Source organism: Geospiza fortis, unplaced genomic scaffold, assembly GCF_000277835.1.
Source record: "Geospiza fortis unplaced genomic scaffold, GeoFor_1.0 scaffold166, whole genome shotgun sequence".
Lineage (NCBI taxonomy): Eukaryota > Metazoa > Chordata > Aves > Passeriformes > Thraupidae > Geospiza > Geospiza fortis.
Genome location: NW_005054310.1, coordinates 2,281,048 through 2,306,161, shown reverse-complemented (window position 1 = coordinate 2,306,161; position 25,114 = coordinate 2,281,048). Strand labels below are relative to the sequence as shown.

The 25,114-nt window shown below is 36.9% G+C and overlaps 1 long non-coding RNA gene across 1 annotated transcript in view; it reads right to left on the bottom strand.

The window, feature by feature from the left end:
* Positions 1–4,586: 4,586 nt before the first annotated feature.
* The window catches only part of LOC115947708, a 36,729-nt gene continuing 16,201 nt past the window's right edge, over positions 4,587–25,114 (bottom strand). The window contains exons 2-3 of the long non-coding RNA XR_004081561.1: positions 12,286–12,427; positions 4,587–4,646 (exon numbers count right to left, since the gene is read on the bottom strand). This is a non-coding gene — a long non-coding RNA (uncharacterized LOC115947708). The remainder of the gene's footprint in view (positions 4,647–12,285; positions 12,428–25,114) is intronic.

Here is a 25,114-nt window from a genome sequence, read left to right as displayed (position 1 = left end):
CCCTGGGCTGTCCATGCTCTGGGCTGATGCACTAGTAATACTATGTTTCTGTTACAGACAAGGATTTTAGACCTAGGGAAAACATGGATAAATTTTTAAAAATTGATTTAAGGTCTTTATTCCAATGGAATTTTGCTAGAAAAATCTGTGACTTGAGTAGCATGTGTGTATTCACACAGCATTTGGTGGCAGAAGACAGAAAGAATTTGTGACTTTTGACTGCCAAGGTAATATCCCTACCACCTGTAAAATGCCTGTAATATCCCTACCAGGTGTAAAAGCTGTGTACCAGAATGAGGTCACTAATCTATTGGTCCAGGATGGACTTGCAGCACTTATTTAGTCAAACAAGTCAATAATCAGCTCATTTCTTTCCTTCTTCTGAAACATTTAAGTTAATTATTTTGTTTAATAAAGCTGTTAAGTATCTTCCTACTTTTAAGACACAGAAATTCCTTATGTTTTTAGAAGCATCATTTTTAAAGAACACTGAAAATTTGAAAGTACTTTGTTACTTCTATAAATGAAAGACAGCTTGAGAATTTGGATTTTGTTTGGAAGGTATATTTTAAAACTAGATTTAATCCAGGCAATCAACCACAAAGCAAATCTGCAATGTGCAGTCAGTGCATAGCCGAACAGTAATTTTGTGAGGTTTGGCACAAAATGCGATAAAAAATAAGCTTTTCTGGAGATTGCCAGCATCTCCAAATCCCTTTAAAAAGCATAATGAAATAGCTTCCTTTTCTATTCCTATTCTTTCAATCAAAAGGAAAAAAGAAAACATTTCTACGTGCTATGTGAGTTACTGTTCCTATTTTAATCGCAGGGATGGGAATGTAGGGCAGTCTTACTGTTGCAGTCAGTGTATATAAAATCACACTTCTGTGGCAGGACTACACTAGACATTAAAACAGGGCAGGGATGTCCAATCCAAGCAAGGCTGAGTGGAGCTGTTAAGCCCAGCAGTGCATGTTTATTTAGCTGGTAAGAAGCTATGGATCTAGAGAAGGGCAACTAAAATTATTAAAGATAGAGCAGTTGCCTACATAAAAAGACAACTACAACTCTCAGTTGGGAGAAGGAAAAACTGGAGGGGGTGCTGTGGTTTAAAGCCAGCTGGAAATTAAGCACCACACAGCCATTTGCCCAATCCCCTTCTTCCCCACAATGTGATGGAATGGGGAGGAGAATCAAAGACTGGTAGGTTGAGAGAAGAACAGTTTAATAGAGAAAGCAAAATGTGCACACACAAGCAAAGAAAAAACAACAACAATAAAAAAATGTACCACCTTCCACGGGCAAGCAGGTGTTCAGCCATCCCCAGGAGAGCACAGCCCCATCACGTGTGACACTGACCTGGTAAGAGAAACTCCATCACTCCAAAAGTCCCTCCCTTCCTCTTTCTTTCCCCAACTTTGTATACTGAGCATGATGTCATATGGTCTGGAGTATCCCTTTGGTCAGTCGGGGTCACGTGTCCAGGGTGTGTCCTTTCAACCTCCCTGGCACCCCCATTGTTCTCCTCACCAGTGCAGCAGTGGAAAAAGCAGAAGTGCCCTTGGCTCTGTGGAAGCCTTCCTCAGAAATAACAAAAACATCTCTGTATTATCAACTCTGTATTCAGCACAAATCCAAAATATGGCCCCAATCCCAGCCACTGTGAAGACAATTAATTCTACCCCAGCCAAAATCAGCACAGAGAGCTATGATGAAAACATGAAGGTGCTGGTGAGTGAAATGAATACAGTCTATCGTTCAACAAATTCTGTGGGACAAGAACTAGATACCAGCCAATGAAATCAGAAAATCAGTAGGAGAATATTGGCATCATCATGTTCATGAAGGGATTCATAGTCAATTCATGAATGACCTAAAGGGAGATGGTCATAGGTTTATCCTCTGGCAACATGCATCCAGTGATTGTGGATGCTGGGAGACAACCAAGAGAAATGGCCAGGGTTGCTCCTCCCAGTGCCAGAGAGAAGAGAGGGCTAGACAGACCACTGTTGTGATGCACAGTGTTTCTTATGCTCTCATTTAGGGACACACAGGCCCTAGTGTCACTGAAGTGTACCTACACAATGTTCTGTCACATGGTACAGATGTGGGATTTTTTCTAGAAACAAAAAAATACAACTATGAACTAGATTCAAAAGATGTATGCAAGGGATTTCTGTGTACCAGTTACTGAGCAGAATGAAAGTACTGCCACTTTGCAGGGTGCGAGCCAAAACATGAGTTGGCCTGGCTTCAAAGAGGCTGACCACACGTAATACACCATGGTAAGACTGATTTTTGCCCTAAAGAAACTTGCTGCCTGCCTGTGGCTGTGAGAAAGACAGTTAATTTTTAAGAGTACATGTTCAGGAGTTCTGTATCTGGCTACATTATTACTGATTTATTAATATTTTCTGTAAATTTACCAGGAATTTTGGGTATTATGTAATACCATTAATTAAGCAAGGTTTTCTAAGACTGACCTAAGTGGCACTCCTGAGAGTTTAGACCATAACTTTTTTAATTCCGTATTTTCTCCTAACTGTACAATGGAGACTCCACATGTTGCAGAACTTTTGCTGTTATTAATGTTTATACAGTGCTCAGAAAAAAACACCATACAAAGGCAAGGTATTACTGCTTTTATAAAACTTCGGGGACTTGTCTTTTTTTTTTAATTCCCATTTGACCTTTCAAAGGGGTGAAAGCTGAACTTTCTCCTTTTCCTAAATATCATTTCAGGTCTTATGATTTAAAACCTTTAGCATCTTTGCTTTAGCATTAGTCACCATTAATGGCTAAAGCACATACATCCCATCTGATATTTTGAAATTGAGGACTAGACTTTTTAAAAACAATGATGGCTAGGAAACAGACATACTTCAGCCATACTTTACTGGACCACAGAACTTACAGTGACTGGATTTCACAGTAATTTCAGTAAACTCTTGTGGTATGTAGTAATTCAAGAGCAACACTTTCCTACCTTATCATTTCTTGTGCTCACCCTCTATTTTCTAAGGGAACCAGCTGACTCACACTACAAAAGCCTTGCAGTTAGATAGGAAGCCCTGGATATGGCTGTGGGTGTATGCAGTACCTGCCCACTCTCATACCCTAACAATGACACAGCAGTTTCCCCCCCAAAAAGCACCCTTCCAGAAGACACCATCTTCTAAGAAAATACAGTATATTTTTTAGGCTACAGCTTCAGCAGATGCAATTATGAATAACTGCAACCTGTTACATTTTTTAATGCTATGTTGCTTGTAGATAAGTGTTTATCTGGCAGTGCAGAAGCTCAGTTGTCAATCATGAGTTAGATAAGCAGAATGTTTAAGCCTATCACATCTCTTTTATAAAGTAATGATATGATGACAGTAAAGAAACTAGCACAAACAGTTCTGATATCATAAGACAACTGCAATAAAGTTTGATACATCAGCATGACCATTTTTAACAGACTGCTTAACATGACAATTTTTTATATAAGTAAAATGTGGATTTCAGGAATGCATTCCTGGCTGTGCAAATTTTTAATGATCTGTAAAATCACATTCAGCCACATAAATTATTCATATATTTGTATACAAAGAACCAAATCTGGGAAATGTATTTAAATACATTTAAAGAACCACTTTGTTGATAGCAAAATATGGATATTATTTTTAGAAGAACTGATGGCCCGATTTTATTGCCCATTGTAAGAAAATGCAAGGTGACATTGTCTTCTGAAAGAAATTTTAACATAAAGGTTATTATTCAAACTTATAGTCAATATATAGGAGAAGTTGCTTCTTCAGGAGACTTCACCTGCATAAAAGTCACTCCATCTTGCCATTAAAACTCATTGACAAATGTTTTTAATTTATGTTCAGTGTAATGGAACAACTCTGTCATTTCTTCCTGTGTGGACAGTTATTGCCACTTAGGAGTTTTAAGTCACATTTAACCTTGGACAATACTGATTTTTCCTTTTGATAGTCCCTGGACAAAGAAATTATAGCTTGGTTGCACTCAGCAGTTTTGTCTTTAGTGCCCATCTTCTTCTTGGTTCACTTATGTATTTCCCAAGGTGCATTTTCTCAATATAAGTTTATTTAATAAAGGAAATGGACAATTTCCATGCTCTTAGCTATTTCTTGCCCTAATTTTTAAAATGTCTTTGAATTTCTCTGTAACTTTTCCATGCTGTAATTTTTGTCAGTGCTAACATAATGTATTTGGCCATACAGTTTCATATTTGGCCCCTAACCTTTCATACCTATCAAGAATATTAATGCATCATAAAGCTTCTATCTGTTACAGCATATCATCCCTTTTATTTGCAAACTGTTGGGCTTTTTTGGCATCTTAAGGTATTCATTTTCCCACAGACTGGTAACATCTTTCTGAGTGGGGGGAAAACATGTATATAAGGAATACAGTCCTGAAAGGACAACCGCAGGCATCACCCTAATAAGGCTCAGGGAGTAACTAGCAAGGCTGAGCATTTAGCAGATTCTAAAAGTAGTGTGATAAAAACAATAATAATCCAGACTGGACCTTACAATAGTGAGGGAACTTCAGTCGTTTCAGACATACCTGGAGATATTCAGAATATTATGGACTCCTCCAGCCAGAGCTATTGAAATGTTGAGAATTCTCTGTAATACAGATATAAAAGTTATATCTGGAAGCAATCTTGTCATACTTTTTGCAATTTAGAAGAAGAAACGAAGAAATCAGTTAACCAAGGATGAAGTACTTCTTATCAAAATAAAGTTATTTCCCCACTTGCATGCCCCAGATCTATATTAGAGAAACTATAGAATGTTTCAGAACTTTTGCTGCTGCTTCTGTTGCTTTAAAAAAAAAATCAGTTAAGAGATATTTTAATGAAAGGACTAACCATAAACAAGAATATTTTACTAATAGGGTTTTTTCATATTCAGCTAACAGAAAATGAGGAAGAAAAATAAATTAAAATAACAACAAAAAGAAAGGAGAAAAAATAAGAAAAAAAAAAGAAATAATGAAGACCATATAGAGAAGAATATTCTGTAATAAAAATAAAATTGGTAGCTATTGTTTGGCAGACACGTCCTGGAGAAGATGACTACTCAACAGCATTGTAACACTGCTGTTTGGTCATATGTCCAAGACTGCTCATTGGCATTCCCAAGCATGCATCAATTTGCAAGTGTCTTTCTTTCAACTCGTCAGTATGGAAGCCCCAAAGTGCACTTTATTTGTGCAATAGGTTCTTTCAAGATGTTCAAAACCAGTTTTGGCTTTTCTGGTTATATTCAAGTGACATCCACTCAGAATGGAAAAAAAAGTTCCTTCTTGCTAAATAATAAAAGCCTAGAGTGCAAAGAAAAAATGTGTTCTGGACAGATTGCTTTAAGCAGTGAAAAGAAACACATGGTATTCTCAGACACTGAATCTGATTCCCAGGTTCAGCAGATATCCCCAAAAGAATTCCTGTGTATAATATTATTCCACTTGCCAAGAATATGTTTTTAAATTATTAGTATATTTATCAGCTAAACATGCAATAAATCTAGAGACTGATGAGTCCAGCTTCATTCAGAGTACAAGACTAACTTTTTAAAATTTTCTGCTCTAACAGGAACTGCACAAACCTCGTTCCTTTCCCAACTCACCCAGTAAATATTAGTGGTGTAAAGGAATTGGGCTCTGGGAGGAGAAAATTCAATGTATATTTTGACAAGCTATATTTGTACCTCACTTCCTCTGTTGTGCTGTGTTCAGATGCAATGTGTTGTCATTCATCTTACCTCATACTTTTCTTAGGAGCTAGGAGAGAGTTGATACCTATTTACAAGCCAGACAGAGTCTCTCTTATAAGACGATATATCAAAGAATCATAGAGTTACCTGAGCTGGAAAAAACAGTGTTAAAGACCATGTAGTTCCAACCCTCCTACCACACAGGCAGAGACACTTTCCTCTACACCAAGTTGCTCAAAGACCCATCAAACTCAGACTACAACACTTGAGCACAAATCTCCTCCCTTTGGTATGGTAACCCAACCACTAGCAGCTTTCCGGGATATATCTCATCATGTGTTCCGAGAAAAAGAACTTTGTGGATGTAAAATTTAATAAAATCACAAGGCATTGAATGAACAGTAAATATAAGGTTTCTGTAGCATGTAAACTGCCACTGTAACCAGCAGGGGCATTAAGTTGTGCTTTATAAGGCACATTCACAGCTATTACTGCCTAATTTGCCTTCACTCAACTGGTTAAAGGCATTTTTTAAACACAGCAGAATTTGTTCCTTTCCATCCCAGACTGCTATAAAACTGAGCAGCAATACTTATATACCTTCCAGGGCTGTGAGAAGGATTCACTAATTAGATATAGATTGGTTTTCAAACAGAGTGACTCAACCACTTCTCAATCTCTCTGCGCCTGCCCTGCAGCACCTTCTTCCCTGGTTCTCTCTTCAGGGCTTTGGTGAAACAGCAAAGCAGGACTTTCAGAGATCTTGCTTTGCTTTACACTGCAAACTATTTCAGAGCAGTAATTACATCATTTAGGACTGGTAGAACAATGAGCAGGGAACGTGCTTAGAGCTGGCATCAAACAACATCATGTTGCATGAGGCCAAAGATTTGAAAAAGCCTACAGACAACAGGAGCCTCCCTGTAGCTTCTCAGTTTCTTCTTGGAGAATTTGGGATGGGCTTTTCATCCAACCTTGTACTCCCATGTCCTCTAGCCTCTTGGAACATTCTCTTACTCCTGATGCATATTGCAACAGCTGTTCAAGAGGAATGTGAAGTTACATGCAAGACCTCCTACTCCTGTAGAGTGTAAGAAGAATTTTTTAAAAAAGGCCTGTGAAACCTCCATTACTTGGAAGAGAGAAAAGGAAATCTCAGGGAAGAAATCCTTTGTAAGCAAGTTTAAAATGCAGGGTTTGATCTACTTCCAGCAAATTTATTCTCATGTATGTCAGTTATTCATTTCAAAGTAAGTTTAATTGGACATAGGGTAATACTTTCCTGTCTTAGAGAGGAGAAAAAACTAGTTATTTTCACACTTAAGACATATGCAAAGGTATTTTTTCTCAAAGGTTGATACAAGAGGAAATAATTCCTACAGTTTCAGAATTGCACCATTTTTGCAGTTGTGAATCATTCCCGCCTTTAACACTTGACAGCATGTAAAGTAGATGGACTGGGTTTTTGCTCATATTCACTACATATCTGCTTCCCCCTGACAATACAATTTTGGCTTCATAATAAATCCCTGCTGCAAATCATCTTAAGAATTCTTGTCCCATAATTCACCCAATGCTTTTTGACCTTGTTAACTACAGATTTTAGAGTAGGAGATTGAAATAAATGTCAGTCTTGCTGATGTGGCCTTATTGTTTTTTTCCCAAGAAGACAGCTTAATATGCTTAGACCACTGGAAGTGGCAATGCTTCGTGAATTTCAAGAACCATAATTAATTTATTTTAGTAATGAAAAGCAAAACAGAGTGTGACAATAACTTTTTTTCTGTATGCTAATGAAGCACTAAAATCTGTAATGAAACACTGTTAAATATGAAAGGAGGAAGCAGAAGAAATGCATGTTGCTGTAATTTGGTACCCATTAGATTGTCATTGCTGAGCCTGATCTTAAAAAAACCGCAGTGTGCTGACCTGGCAACAATGAAGGGAAGTATGCTTTTTACTTCATCACTGCCAAACTTTAAAAATGCATTTTGTACCTAGGTAAGTAACTTCATCAAAGTCTGAAGTCAATATGAAATTTGTTATTATCAAAAAGAGCCAGAAGGTGCCATCGTAAAAACTTTTTAGCAATTGGACTTGAATGACAATAGTAAGGAGCCAAATATGAAATCAGACTTTTTGATTCTTTTCTGTATGCATTAAGAGAAGAAAATACTATAGGGGAAAATATTTTTCTTATTTATACATTCTTTTTTCTTAATGGAAATAGAGGATATGAGGAGAAAAGTTGAGATCTTGGAAGGCCTATAGGTACCTGGTGCCTTCAGTACTGAAATGTCCTGCAAGAGTCATCAGCTACACTGGAGACAACACTTGAAAAACAATCATAACCATAAAAGAATGCTGCATAGGATTTTGCTGATGAGAAATTGGATAAGGTTGAAAACACTTGGGACACTTGCAAAAGCATGGTACTTTAAAAAAAAATTGAAAATCCAACTATATAGTCACAGTACAAGCCTGCTGATGCTGATGTTGACTGCATCAGAAACCTCTAGAAAAAACCCTAAGGCTGTCGCTGAATTTTATGGAGTGTAAGATTATGAATAAATACTCCTATTTGTAGGAGTTTGTAGGTGGTTTTGATACACAGTGAATGCTGGAGAGAGAACACGTGAAGCAAAGAAAGGAAGAAGTCCTCCCCTTTCTGCTGTGTGAGATCAGGGCTACCAAGGACCCTCTTTGGTCTTCTCACATTCATACCAATTTCCAGACATGATGCTGAGCTGAGCATCTGAGATTTCAGTGGTTCTTCTGAAGGATTTAAGAGATTCTGAATTACTTAATACCTGGCAAGGTATCTTTCTCCTTTTTGGAAGCAATTTCATGTGATTCTAAGCTGTCATTTCTTAAGTAAAAGTGATTCATGATGCATTAAAATGGAATTTAAAATAATTTTTTCCTGAATGTAATGCTTGTGAGAGCAAATTACGTAAGTGAGGCATGATGCAAACAGAAGTAAAACAGAGCAAACTGTCCCAGTAAGTTCTGGTTATCCTCCTTGTCCTGAAAAACAAAATTCTGTACCATTAACCTTAAGTTTCTCATGAATAAATCCAAACTATCTGCATTTGCTCATGCTACAGGAAAAAAAGGGGTTGTATTCAGTCTTTATGTTCAGTCTCTTTAATCAGCTTAAACCTGTTTTTTCCTGTTCTATTTGCGTCAGTGAATTCAGAGGCACTGAGTTAACAGAATTGATTTTAAAATAGATTTCAATTAAACCATGTAATTTATGACTTTAGAAAAGGCATACTTGGCTCAACATGTAAGTGCTGAGCTTTTTTCAAGACATATGACGGGCATGTTAAGCATCTAACCTTAAGGTGCAAACGTTCCCTCTACTTTTCTGGCAGTAGCTTTCCAGAGATAGAACTGTAGCAGCATTATTGGATCCTGTGTAATTCTTGAAGTTCATTTTACCCTCCCTAGTGTTTTTGGGTAGGCCTGTGATGCAGAAAAGGACTCTTCTCTCACACCACAGACAATTATTATTCTGTATTCTAGGTATAAGAGCAGGTATGTTCTGTATGTGATTTAGGCAGTATTACTTCAATACTCACAAGGAAATAAGGGATGGTTTCCTGGTTATCACAAGGAACTAATGATGGTGGTTCATTATTTTGAATTTTTATCTTGAGGCTTATAATGCAGGTTTATTTATTTGGAATTATACAGAGTTTATATGAGGCTCTTCGAATTTGCAGCTACACTTAGCATGGAAAAACACAACTTTCCTCCTGTGTGAAATAAATGGTGACAACATGTAATTTTCTTTGCAGTACTCACTATAATTTTCTTCCTTTCAAGCAATAGTTATTCTGATAAAACCTTCTCCATTTGTCTTGTCACTGTCTTACTACCTGTATGTAACTGTTGTATGGCAAAATGCCCTAATGGTTTGCAGAGGTACAGTTCACAAGTTGTTTTTTACATGAAGTAAATATTTCCCAAGAAAACATTATGGGGATAATTCACTGAAGCACCTCAGTTTCAGTAATCAAAAAGAATATTTCCACTGAAAATATTCTCAGTGTTAATTCAAACATTACTACAGATGCTCCTTTTGGCAGACAAATCTTCTTTTCTAATTGAAGTGCTAATGAGTATATATAGTTGCATATATATGTCCACATATAACTATTATTTCTGTTACACTGCCAAAAAATGACCTACTTCTCAGGTATAACAATGGTTTCAGGTCAGGCGATTTCAGTTCCAAAGCTGAAAGAAGTGAAGAATGAACATCTCCATGCAGGCAGCTGTATTGTCAGGAGCTCTGGTCAGTCATGGAGACAGCAGAGGAAACAATGCAGGGAGACGGGGAGAGGGGAGAATGTGTTATGGCTAACAACAACCATGGGAGCTTTTTGGGAGATCACGTGATGCTAGGAAAGGAGTCTGACTTTAGCTTGGGACCTAGCTGGACCCTTAGTCCTTTCTTCCCTACTTCATGCAACCACACTTTACCTTTAAGAACAAACACAAGCTTTCTGCTCAATTTAAGTCTCCAGAGACTTTGACTTCCTCACTATCTTTGTCTGTACCCTTGCCCACACCCTCTGTGTGTCTGTGATGCTATTGGCTCTTGGTTTTCAGAAGTCTCCCACTGGTATTGTTTCTCCTGGTCCCAGCAGCCAAATTGAGAGGCAGCAGGTTCAAATTTTAGCAGGGTTCACAGAGAAGAATTATTCTCTTTTGCACATGCTGTTGAATTAGGCAGGGGGATTTGTTGCTATGGTTTTTTTTCATCATACTTTCTTATCTTTGGTCCTTTCCTCTCTTCTTGTCTCCCTTTTTTTCTCTTAGCAGCTTATATTTCCTTGTTTTATCAAACCACTTGTTATCATTTGATGGCACTCGTCATTCCTAACAGGCTTCTCTACAGGATCGTATCTTCATGATGTAAAAGTGGAACACAGCAGTGGCCAATAAAAATAGAGTAGATGACTCGTTTTGAGATAATATTCCTTTGTTAAAAGAGCAGACAAGCACTATTGCTTCTTTCAAGCAAAAGGATAGGGTCTTCAGCCTAAAGAAAATGAACTGATAGAAGGAAACTGGGCTGATTTATTCTTGCTTAGTCATAGACTGTCTTGCTTTCAGTAGATCTGCAATTACAGAAAAGCCATACAATTTGGAAGGATTCACAGCAAATGATTCTCCAAACAGAAAAGTAGCCCATTAGGTTTAAAAACATAGCAATACTTTAGGTATGCAAGAAAAATTTCAAGCAAGTTCTTTAAGTTGTTTACTAATTTTAAAAATCATTATATGGATAGTTATGCTCTTCAAAAAATGAAAGTTTTTTTTTGTTTTCTTGAAATTTCAGTCACATTTAAACTTTATTTACTAGAACATATACAATTCAAGTGCATTGCAGATAAATTTTCTTCCCGGACTTCTTCTGTAGCCTTGGTATGGAAGGTTACAAAAATATTTAATTTCATGCTTCTGCTATGTCAGTATTAGCTAACTTTGGCAACTCCATAATTATCAGTGGAGACATTAATTCAGAGCCCTGCAGGCATTTCCCAGAGCATTAAAGGTTCTGTTAAAAATATGTCTTGGACTTCAGTGTATGGAGATAATATCTTCAAAACTGCACACTATGAAAAGTTTTCTCTTAAAAGTCCACATCTAATTAGAGTATTGATTGTAGGAGAAATATATATGGACACTGTTGCTTTTAATGAAAAAACACAACACATCATAAGCTTCAAATCTGGGGGCAGGGAGGGAGAGACACTTTAGCCTTCAAAGCAATAAGGAAAAAAATGTTCTACATGGTGTTTATTAACATGAACTGTGAAAAGGAACAGAAATGAGACTGGAAATTGTGAAATGCAGAACCAGTCAATAGCAAGATAATGACACAACACAGTGAAGAAAGATTGATTTTTTTCCCTCCATCACACTGAGGTTTAAGTTTATTTGCTAACACAGTGATTAGACAACAGGTGGAATCTTCAAGTATGATTCACGAGAAAGCAGTGTTTAGATAGAAAAACACTATATAATTTAGATTATGGTGTAAACATCCAGTATTTCTGCATGAATCCACCCATGGATTATGCCACAACAGAAATTATGATTGCAAATAAAGAACTCTATTCCATCCATAATCAGACCCTTAGAAAACACAAAAAACTTCTCCCTTCTAATATCCCAGTTTGAAATATTATGAACTATAGGAAATTGAGAACAGAGGTGGTAGTCCTTCAAGACCAATTATAGCTCCCACTTTGGCAGTTTTGCTGGAGCAGTAAAGCAGTTTGGATGCAAGATTCTTCATGTAACTCAAGTCTGCATCATGAGATATCTTTGATTGCTAATATCTCTCCCACTGAAAAACGTGTCAGGGCATTTCTGGTTAGAGATTACCAGAGGGAAGTTTATGATCAGTAGCCAGACATTTTGAGACTAATAATTTGTTGTTTCCAATGAGGTTGCATTTGCTAGACAGATTATGAGATGAAACTACAGCTGCGCCTGTCTCTTCCATAGCAACCAACAGAGAGCTCCCCACCTTTCCCAAAAGACTCCTCAAGCTGATCACACTCACAAGAGGCAAAATTCAGTATGATACCAGCAAGCTTGATTTGGTAGCCAGGGGTTTGGATGCAACACCAGTGTGGAGATGGCAACCTCTTGCTTTGGTTCATTTCTCACTGTAATAAAAGCAAAATGAAATTTGCTAAATAATCAACCAAACCTTTCAAAGAAACATTAAGGAACATAATTGTTGATTAAACTTTCTTCTTGCTTGAATGTAAAATTCATCCTGGGGAAACCTAGGCATTTAGCAAAAGCCACCCACAAAGTGGCTGTGATTGTTCTTTTCTGTTGTCGTAAGATTGAATTAAAATAAGACCTGGAACACAAAGCCTTCCTGAAGCTTCATTTTGAAGAATTTGCTTCTTATTCATGATTCACAGGAGACTTAGTATTTCTTTTTTAGGTTGTTTAATACATGTAAGTGAGAGCTTTGAAAAAACTGTAATAAGGCATTTTCTTCTGACAAACTCTGGAAGTTTATAAGTAGGGGTCATATCAGGACTCTGCAAATTTTAATCCAGTTTGCATCCTATAAAAATAGCAGTACTTCATCTCTTATGATGCTTTACTGTTTTATACTGTTGGTATGGACTAATTTGTTGAGGAGAGTATTTAAGGAGAATCATTTAGCGTAACTGTAAAGAGAAACGTGTTCTCTGCAAACTGGGAACACGAACAACTTGAAGACAGAATAATACAGCCAGAAAAGGCAAAAACCTGAAAGTGATTAAGACAATTATGAAAATTCTCTCCCCAAAGAAACTGCAAAAAGCAGCAGCATCTTTACATATAATTACTTTTACATTATTGTGGCATTTACTATCAAAGGAGCTATTTTCTCTTAAAAACTGTGAAGAGAAATTACTTTGTCTGCCACTGAAAAGACAGCTTCTGTCTGAATAGTCTGTTGAAAGTGTTGTCTACCTGATAATTTTTAAGATAGGAGAAAATTGTGTAACTAAATACTAAAACTGTGAGAAAATTTAACTTCAACAGTGCAGTTGCTGATGGATGAATATTAAAGGATATTATGTTTACAAATTAATGAAAAATAAATGTTTACAGCTGATGCCCAGTTCATATACCGAATATGCAGCAAAGAATCCTTTGAGACCATGCTATTATAATATCTTTGCTACATGATATTCAAAATGATTAAGCCTCTTCAACATTTTTTTAGCAGGTTAGATAGATCTCAGGAGGCAGATAGCTCCTTGAATATATGGATATCTTGAGATGAGTCCTCAAGAGGGTTCTCTGTCCATCTGGCACCTGGAAAGATATTTCAGCAATTAGACTTTTAGAACTAGCATGTGCATGTTCACGTGCAACTGTGTGTTCATCAAGGGTGACACAAACCAGAAAAGAGAAGAACACTTCCAGTGATAATTATATGCTTTCACAATCTGCTTCTTATGATGTCAGTTATTACTATTTATGATGTCAGGAATCTGAGAGACAGCAAATTAATGGAAAAGTAATGAGCTAATGAGAACTTCTAGCCAAAGCAGCACTATGATAGAGCACTCCAGTAAGGGGGGGCCACCAAGATGGTCAGGGGGCTGGAGCACATGGTGTACAAGGAGAGGCTTAGAGAGCTGGGTCTGTTCAGCCCAGAGAAGGTGGCCATGGAAGGACATTATGACTGCATACACCTAGTTAATAGGAGGGTGTAGGTAAGATGGAGACAGACTTATTTGGAGCTACACGATGAAAGGGAAAGAAGGAATGAATAAAAATTCCAGCAAGTAAAACTGTGGTTAGATATAAAGAAAAAGCTTTTCACAATAATAGCAGTCAAACACTGAGAGATAATCCCCAGAGGGAATATGGAATCTGTATCCTTGGAGATGTTCAAACTCAGCTGGGACAAGGGCCAGATTAACCCAATGGGTGGGACATTGAACAAAACAGCCTCTAGAGGTCCTTTTTACTCTAAACTATTTTATAGTTGTATTATTGCATAAATTACTCAAGGGCTGAAACTTTGACATGAGATGCAAACATTTTTTTTGAAAGAATGTTGTATGTATATGTATACATTGTTCATAACTATATAATGTTCAAACTTAAAACCCAAACTTTGAACTCTAAAGCTTGCTGACAGTGACATATTCATGGCTTTCAAATTTGCTGGAAAAATGCTCTTTCCTTGTGGAAAAAGACTTGAACCATGAAAATTTGTTAAAATCTGAATAATTTCTAGATAGGTAACAAACTGCAATTAATTTCAGTGGTACAAGCAGAAAAAAAATGAACTGAGGTAGAAAACCAAAGATGTATTGAATTGCATGGAAGCTGATAATTAGTTTCCAACAAAAAAACCCCCTGAAGCTTTTCACAATTGAATTACAGTAGAAACACACAGATGAGAGAAAGCAGCATAATATGCTAATTGAAATTATATTTTATCTATAATTTCTCGTAAACTAAACTACTTCATTCTTCTCATGCAATTTATCTGGACTACTAAAAAACAATCAGTCAGGTTTGACATGACTGTGGTCACTCTTCTACCAAAACTGTTTAGTACATGACAGCACCTCTTAACTCTGAGTAATACATGTTCCTGCCAGGAAATCTACTCTAAAAGCAAAATAGCACTACCATATGCCAGTGGTTAGTGGTAGTATCCTCTCCTTGGTAATGCAGTTCAGAGCTGCAGCAGCTCAAAATTAATTCCTTCTGCCTGCACAAGGAGTGGAAATGAAACAATTTCGTTTAGGAACATCCAAATATTTTATTTCAGTTTTATTATTTTTTCAGTCTTTTGCAAGTGTTTTGTTGTTTTGGATGTTAAGATACATCCAAAAACTATACGTAGTAAAATTCAGGATTTTAGGCGTTAATAGAGGCAGGTCCCTTATAATCAGCAGTCAGTTAAACAAACAAACATCCTGGACAAGAAAAATTACAAATTAGCATCCCAATTCTGTTCAAGGGATCTCCTACATTGAAATAATGTTAGCACAGTGCAGGAGGGCTATTTCCCTCCCAGCCTCAAACCTCTATCCCAAAATAAAGCTGTTTTTGAGGGTTTCTTTTCTGTAACTGCCACATAGAAAAAATTTAAGAAACATAAAAATGAGTCAATTTCTATAGAAATGGTCTTATTATTTAATCAGGCCAGTATCTGAGTGATTCATGAACAGCAGGTTGTAATTCAATAAGAAGTTCATGCATCTCTGAGTTGAGAAAATTTGAAGGGAAGAAAAAGGAGAAGAAAGAAACCCCTTCCCCACAGGACATAAAAAAACACTCTGTCCATGATAAATACTATCTAATTTACTTTAAAGCAGTTAACATCTACTCAGTTCCTTAGCTTATTCGGTGTTCACTTACAGCAATAGTTGGGCACCAGTGATGTATTATGCTAGGCACTGTATAAATCCATAACAGATAACCAGTAGTTTTGAGAAATTTACTGCACAAAGCAGTTGTGAAAGGAGTTAATTGACATCTGGGAGTATGGTAAACAAGCCAACATTTTTATTCCACAAGGTAAAATGCACTGGAAAAAAGCTGCCTCATGCCGGAACCTTTATATTCATCCCAAAGATGTTTATTTTTTGTAATACTTAAGTTCCTGACCCCAAGGTCAGGAAAAGTGTCCTTTATTTGTGTCCTCTTTCCACAAGGTGTCTGTTAGCTTGTGTAGGTAGGCATGCACTACACATATGCACACACAGAGAAATACATGCTCGTGTGCATTATGGGCATTTCCAGGTTCACCGTAAAAATACCTTGTAGTTACAATGCTGAGAAAGAGACTACTATTCTAACGTTTCCACAGGGTGATTTTAGGAAGACTGTGAAACAGTTGTAATTAGCTGGAGCTTAAAATAAGCAAATGGAGGAAGAAAATTTGCACTGCAGTTTAGTTTGGTATGTAGAATGAGCCCAGACAGCTACAGCGTCCTGATTTGTAGAAGAGTGATACTGATTTTCCAGGAAATAAAAATACTCTATCCAACTTTCTGCACTGCCCTTTAGTTCCTACTCTCCCACCAGTCAAGTTAAATTGAAAAGAACGACAGTTGAAGAGGGTAGGTGGAGAGAATGCTGCTGGAGCAAATGGTGCAGCTCAAATTCTCATTCTATCCCCATCTTTTGACTGGATATATGCATAGCTTTTCAAAATAAAAAGTCATCTTTCTAGAGCACCTGATTGCTTATAACATAACTTTTTTTTTCTGCCTGCTTTCATCTACCTTTCTTGGATCAAATATAAATGTGATTCCATCTCTTTATCTGGCACAGAGAGCTCCAAGATAAAAAATACTATAAAAGCCAAAAGACATTTTCCATATTATTGTTGTAACCTCAGTAAATCTAAAGTACAGTGCTGTTAGACAGAATATCAAGAAAAATAAGATTTTTTTCCAGATCATTCTGTAACTGTTCTTGCTGCAGGGGCATCGGAAATTTTGGAACATATGTGTTTTGCTGAATAAGGACAATAATGGTGCTGCTAGTACTGATGTGATTCTAAAAGTTGGTGACAGAGTGTGGTTAGTGAATAAAAATTGATAGGATAAAAGAGGCCATGTAACAGAGACTTTATGTAAAAAGAAAAGTAAATACCATCTGGAAAATCATTGGGTTTCTGCCCATTTCAGTTTCTGCCTTCTGTAAGACAAAATCGTGTCAACAAATGACAGAAGTCTGCAAAAGTTCACAGTATATTTGCAGTTTCATAGAAAACAGAGGTGATGCAATGTTATCTTCCCTCATTTTGTAAAATCATTGTATTGCGTTACTGACCATTGCTATATGTAAGGGCATTAGCTAGTAATCATTACAAGAGCTCCCCAGGGTGTCTGATAATTTGTCTGGAAAGAGGTTACTTTACACACCAGTGAGACCTCTTTTTAATGTTTTCTGGCTATCTGCACAGTGAGAGTTTCAGATGAGGTACAAATTCAGCTGCTCATCAAAAAAGTAAAAAAGGCTCTTTCTTATGTCTCCAATGCCCATCAGCTAGATGGCTGACAAAAGGCCTGTGCAGGATACAGCCTGAAGCCATAAATCTGGGGAATAGCAGCATTATCCTAAGTGAAGGTGGGTGTTATAACTTCTACTCTGGGTCAGAAAGACCCACAAACCAGCAAGGAAATAGAGAGAGAATTCTGAGAGGCCATGAAAATGCTCATCTAGGGAGGCCCCAGGACTGGAACTGTGAATGATCTCCTCAAAGGAAGTTCTGACTCAACTTTGCTATGAAAGTACATGTAAATAGAAATTAATCTACACCAAATGTGAAGAACTGAAGTTTTTTTTATATATTTCTTTTGTCATAAATTTCTGTACTGCTCACAGCAAAGCTCAGGCATCTTCCTGACTGGATGGAAAACTGCACTTAGAGGCTCTGACAAAGTCCTTTTAGAGCAGAAGGTGCAAGTGCCTGTGCAGTATGGTGGTGTCACATGCTCATCCCCAGGTCACTGCAGGTGACTTTCCCTGAAAGAAACATCTAGCAGAAAACAGTTTCATAAAGACATGCTTTTGCAGAGTTGTCAGAGTTTTGTATATACACATTTTGTATTTTTAATGCCAAACTCCTAATATTTTAGATGTAAGAGATGGAATGAGTTAGGCTATTTATATCCAGCCATGACTTTTGTCACATTACACTGACAATAAAATTGAGTTTGTAAAGATATTAACTTACTCAAAATACAAGCCGTAGTTGCTAAATATTTGACTGCAATGGGTAGTTTTGAAACAAGAACAAACTTTTTCTTGTGCCAGAAGAAAGAATATTGTAGTGAGATGTGTGATATACCTCTGTGGTAGTCTGACAAACCTAAGTTTGAAATATTCTTGCTCAAGAGAGCTGAACAGGTATGTATTTTGATTTTTGTGGGGGCACTGGTGTCCCTGTTTTATTATCTGTTATTACAGATCCACTGAAATAATTTGCCTGTTTGAAGGATCAGGATCTAAATCTGACAAAATCTATGGGGAGGGGGGGGGGGGGGAAGAAGGTATGTATAACAGAAAAAAAAAAATAGAAAATTCAACAAATAATTTCAGTAACACTTATCTTCTTAGTCTGAGGTTATTAGGAACATGATCACTATGGTAAAGTAGCAAATTATAAAGAAGAACTGACTGATGTTCAAGAGATGGGAAGCTCTGCCTGAGCACTGTTGGCTGAGAGATCAGGCAACAGCAGGGAACATAAGATGTGTCCACAAGCAGTGTTGTTCAGAATCCTAAAAGTGATGATGAAGTGAATGTCAGTCTCTTACATGAAAAGCTATAGCCCATTTTCCTTATCATATTCCCCAAAAACCACGTGGAAACTTCCTATTTTGCAATCTCCGAGTCCAACCTTATTACACAGGGACTGCCACACTGAATAAATCAGAACTGTTTAAAACCCCGTAGGCGGTTCACACAACTTAAGGCCACCTGTTCTTGGTTCTGGTGCCTTTCTGTGACTTGCTGTAAACACAGCATTCCCAAGGTCAGCAACTGTAAGCCTTGGTGCCATGGCTGCCCTCAGTTCCATGCAGTCAGAGTCAGATTACATTGCTGCTCACACAGCGGCCTTGCAGGCCCTCCATGAATAAATGTTCTCTGCAGACAGCAGCTCTACATTCTGAGAGAGCACATTTATAAAGCAGTCACTTATCCCACACTTATTTCTATGTATGAATATATAATCAAGGAGAGAAAGTCAAACAGTGGTGCAGTTTAAAAGCTACAGCAAGAATCTGTGCCACAGGCAACAGCAAGGCAGCCTTTCCACTTAGCTTTCTGAATGCTTTGTTGTAAACACATAACGTAGGACAGGGATGGAGCATGTCTTTTAAGTGCACTGCCCACAAGTAGGGCAAGAATCCACTTAGTTCTTAACAAATGAACTCCTGTCACTGGAATTAGCTGCAGCAAAGGTAGATTTTTAGTTTTCACTGAAGAACTAACACAAGAGAGTGGTCATACCCACAGACTATGCCTCCAGCAGAACAGAATTATTGTGCAACCAACTCAGCTTAAAAACATGCTTAAAGAAAATGTTTTTATGTATAATTCTACTCAGACCTGAGTTCAGTTATAACGTAATTCTCAACCTGGAGAGACAAAGAAGCAAGGGCCTACCTACACTAACATTTTTGTTTGCAGAACATCCAATTTCACTTGTTTGTGCTAGTTCATACATTGTGATGTGCATATGGACTCCCTGAGCTCTTTGTGCTGCTCCCAAGACAGGAGCATCAGCTAGAAGATCCTGATGAAATAAGACATTACTTTCTTCATGAGCAGCTAAGCTCGTCAGTCACCTGAAACAGCTGAAACTCTTTGTGAAGGTGGTCTGAAACTACCAAAAAGAGATCTCACAGGTGTGCTAATAAAAGTGGTCTTCTCCAGCTGACATGGTTAGCATCTAGGGGACCTAAAGAGGAGGGTTTGATCAGTAAAATAGCTACAGCAGGTAAAGTTTGGCAATGTGTAAGTAAAAACTGGGAGTACATTTAAATCTAACCTAAGAATTCCATAGTAAATGATAAAGATTAAATACTGTTGGCAGAGGCTCCACCAGTGAATGCCCTTACTGCCTTGCCAAAACACCTTACCAAGCTTTTTCTTGTTCAGGCTGATCAGATATGACTGTTGGGTTCCCGTGCATATGTTATGGGCTTTCTTGGCACTGTAAAGCTGGCAAATGGATCCAGTCAGATTCAGAAGCACTATCCTTCTGACTCCAGAGCATCTGGATACTGTGGGCAGACTGTTCAAAGAACATGTAAACTACTTATGCATCAAACAGAAGCACTATCCGTGCCAGTTTAGCATGTGGTTTTTGAAATGCAAATTAAAAGGTTGAAGATGGGTTTCTGAAGCATCCTGGTGAATGCAAAGATATCTGAAAGAGATCTCTTTGTCAAGTGATCCAAACAATGTCATTCTAGCAACCAGTTTGTGTAGTCCTGAAGGGTGCATAGAGCATGGGAAAGCTGTTCTAGATCCTTCCCCATCTATTCCACAACAGTTTGGCTTTTTTACCAGCAGAAAGTTTTAACATATTGCTGGTGCCACTCATTCTTGAAATCTTCAGAGAAATACAGACCCGTGGACATATTGGTAAAGAACTTCTGCACTCTACTGCTGTTCTTCGTTACTACTCATGTCTTTCTGCCTTGGATAAGACTTTTTATTCACTTGTAGTTTAGCTTTTGATGGCTCACCTACTGAACCTCACCCAAAATTTTACATTTGACTCAGTTATTTGGTGCTTCACCTCTTAAGGCAGGTAAGACCTCCTCTGTTGATTTGTTGAGAACATACATTACCAGGCAACTTTTGGTAATTTCCTGTGATAGTTAACAAATATTCTTTAACCCCTAATGTCTCTAATGAGCTCTGCTTCAACATTTGTTATCTTACATACAGACAAAAGAGCAAGTTTGCACTTGTCTGTATCACATTTATTCTCCATTGAAAATATAACTGCTACTTTTTCTATTCTCCAACCATTTAGTAATAGTTCTTACTGAAAAGATTTGTTAAAACACAGTCACACAGTAGTGACTTTTTAAGCTCATAATGGCATTTCTATCAAAATTGGTGGAAAGTATGTACATCCATTTTCTTTGCATTTCCCTCTAGCTTTGCCCTGCCCGTTCATACCAGAGTTCAGTTTTTAAAAGCAAAAGATTATTTGGGCTAATAAAGGCATGATGCCAAAGCTCATATTTTCCTCCTACTGTATGGAACTCTCGGTATTTCTGTTCTCTTTTTACTTGTATTGATAGAGAACCTTTTATTATTTAGATATATTTCTCAAATCCTTTCTTGTCCCTGCCCTTTTTGACCTCTTAAGTGTTTCTTTGCTAATCAGGCCTTATTCCTTTCTGAATAGGCTTTCTCCTTGTTCCAAAGTGTCCTTCATGAAGTAGTCAGCCAGCCAGCAGAACTGTAGCCTGCAGGTTTTTTAACCCCTGTGTTGTTTGCAATATAAATCCTAGACAGTTTTATATCCATTGACTGGAGGGAATTTAAATCTTCCTTCACATGTGAGTCCTGGTGTCCTCAATGTGACTTTCAATACTGAGAAATATCTTCAGTTTATCAAAGTTTATCCAAGTTTCTCTTCTGGAGAGGGAATACATTTTGTAATAAAATTTTCTTTATCTTTCAATGCAATTTTTTTTCATCTGTGAGTACAAGATGAATCATGTCTTTATCATACAACCCAAGGTTATTTCCCATGGTCAGCTTTTCTGTAACAGCCGTGCTGCTCTGCAGTGCCAACCCTCAAAGCTCCAACTCTTGATTCATGAACAGCTTGACCACTAAAATTAAGGAATCTTTAATAAGCAATCAACTTTGTCCTGAAAGATTTGGCACTGCAAATCCCTGCCTTGCAGATTGATCAGCAGTGTGCTTTAATGCTGAGAGCAACCATGAAATAAGAGGAATGACTCAGCCATCAGATTTAGGAACTCCTCTGTTCTCTAGGCCATTTGCTGGAGCTTTTTAGTTCTAATAATGTACCACAGATTAGGCATTTTGTTGTCAAAAAGAGAATGCATAAGGTGTTGCCTTTTTTACTATCTGTACTGGCTTCAAAGGTGAAAATCGCTGTTTTTAGAGCTTTATAACTATTTCTGCTTTTCACCACCTAAATCTGAATTTTTCCTGTCTTTGTAACAGACAAAATTTTAAATAAAGTCAATTAATTGTTGTTATTATTTGTGACATGGCTGGATAAAAGATTTCCAAAAATTGTGTTGAAATCCTTTATTTGATAAAGGCATGCTGTTTTGAACACCTGGTCAAAATAATGATTTAGATTATTGACAGAAACTTTATATTTTGTGTTTGCAAATTTTTATGAGAATATCACAAATCTACAAAATTTCAATTAACCTTAGTTCATATACTTTCAGCACTTATTGCTTTGTTTCTAAAGTTATGAATACATGTGGTAAACAAGGGGTAAGGAAAAACACAGTTTTAATTAAATATAAAATTAGTAATTTAATTAAATATAAAATGTGCTCCTCATCTCAGAAAATCTTACTGCGACTAATTTAATATACCTTATAACTCTGCAGTTACTTGCTAGTTCTCAATACAGCAGCATCTACCTACTCCTCCCTTTATAATGCAGGCAGCACAGGTAAGTTATGAATTAATCAGTAATAATAAGAGTTAATTTTTTTCCCACTGAAAAAAGGTCTCTATAAACTGCATGTAAAAGCTTACTGAATCTGATTCTTCATTACTTTCATTCATGCAGATGTTCAAAACAGATGCAAAGTCTGAAACCAATACAATTAACATTTAGTATTCCTTTTGTGCTCTCTGAGTAGTTGATCCCACAAGACACAAGGATTTGAATAAGTTGGGTTGTATGAGATAGGGACAAGTTACAAATGTATCTTCTCTGCTGAGAGTGAAGAGAAGGGAGAGCCCGTAAGTTTAAAAAACAAAGAGTTCTTAGAAAGATTTGTAGTTAATGGCTGACAAGTAGTACCCTATATATTATTTCCATTTTTGCAACTGGATTTTAATTAATTCTAAAAGCAAAAGGAAAATGAAAATTGAAATTTTAAAAAAGCAACCTTATCAAACATCAGATAATCCTTTTCTTGAAGGAAAGGTCTATTACTGTAAGAGTCAACCCTGACTTCTCCCTGTTTTTCTATCAGGCAAAAATCCCAGCCAGTGTCAGCCTAACTGTTTGCAGCTCTCCTCCCATTCCCTCATGACCAGGCCCGCTGTGCAGTACTGGAGCTGAAGGTAATCAGTTTAGCACATGAATATGATTTGATTATTTTTGTTTTACATAGGCTATAAACCTGTCCAATCTGTTTTAAAAATCTTTCCAGTGTTCAATTCACTTAGCTTTTGCTGATTGAATTCCCTGCCTGAAATATATTAAGCAACTGGGGTTAAAAGAGGGGAGTAATTTTTATTTTTCACTTTTAAACGCAAAGCTCTCTTACTTTCTTGAAATAATTCTTCATTAGAAATACAAGGATTTGGTACAGAGGTTCCCATTAGCACTGTTTCTGAGATTTTTAATCATGTACCAACCTAATATGACTTTAGTGGATTTTGTATGTGATATTATCCTTCTTTGCAGTTCAGTCATGGTCTCCTGCTGGCTGGCACTGGTGAACAGGCTACAGGCAGCAGCTGCTGGTTTGACAGCCAGTTCTGTTCAAGGAGATGGTAACTGCAGGGCAATGCATGTCCAATAAAACAAGCTAAAATTGTCAGGGGATCCCTAAACAAGACCCTGCTACGTTGAAAGAGAGTCAGTCTCTAAATAAACTCTATAAGGTTTCTAGCAGTCAGGATGCAAGCAGAAGTAGTCTTCCTTTGGAAGTTTACATAATCATTTAATTTAATCCTTCCTGTGGTGTTTCCCAGCCACTGCTTTATTTCTGTGATCATAATCTGCTAGGACAAATGTCAGGAAATATGAGTCTACAAAGTGATGTGAATCTTGTTCCCTATCGGAGACGTGACTATGAGCATTATCTTCATGATATTTTCTTTCTAGTGTATTAGTTTCTGCTCAGTGTTTTTCCAGTCTTTGATGACAGAGAAAAGCAATGACTTCCAAGCTTAAAAACAAAGTTATATTATTCTGACCCTGGTGATGAGTGTGCTTTAGCTTGCATTTCAAGGTGAAGAAAAGCCATAGTAGCATGGATATAACCCCCTAAGGTTTATTATTATGTGGTATTCGCAACAAACCATGGCTTTTGGCTTCCATATTGTCTTGTACTTGCTGCAGCTCCATCATGGCATGTGTGATGAGACCTTTCTGTCTCACAGCAGTGAAACATGGCCATCTCTTGCCTTTCAGTGGCTTTACAGACTTGAGCTTTATGAATTAGACTAAATTTTTTAAAAAAAAGGTTTTCAAAATAACAAATTTATGCCATCAAGTATACAGAAATATATATACATATACAAAACAACATGCATCTATAATTTAATACAGATTATAAATACAGAAATTACCATCAAATAATATTTGGACATCAATATTTTCTGGTTAATTTAAACTTTGCATTTACTAATTTAAAAATAGAAAGAAAGAGATAGAAACTAAGAAGCATTCCATCACTGTGGAAGCATATCTTTTATATCCATTTGACATCTCATGTGATTACAATGTGCAGTTGAGGCCATTACACTAGAGGGAAAATAATGGTAGAATGCAGAAGACAGTGAACCAAACAAGAAAATGTTTTCCTGCTGCTAATATTTTGGTGTCTGTTGGGTAAGGAGTTTTTCTCTTGACAGTTAAGTCCTAGCTTGCTTTTAATTAATGTTGCATTACTCTTTTCAATAATAGCATCTATTTAAGATATCATTAATAACAACATCTATTGAAGACACTAAGTCTTAGCATTAATTTAATGGGAGCATTAAACAGCATCTATTATATATTCCCAGTTAAATTAGCATGATGCTTTTTTAATGGATGTTTTAATAGACATTATTAACTAGAATATTATAAAATTAAAACAGAACTCAATGGGTTCTTTGAGTTCCTGTTGTAATACTCTGTGAAGCCACTGATTCTGAAAAATAACAGTGTATGTATTTTTAATTTAATTTAATGGCATTTGGCAAGAGCTTCAACACGCACATGCTTTTATATGGCACAAGATAAATATTCATTGAATTAAGACATGGCTGTTTTTTAAAACCTATCTTACATTTTCATCCTGTGAGTCAAATTCTTTAATAAAGGGTTCTTTGTAAACATCTGTATACAAAGAGCCATGGTTACGCTTTTTTTTACTACCTGAAGTGTGTTTAAT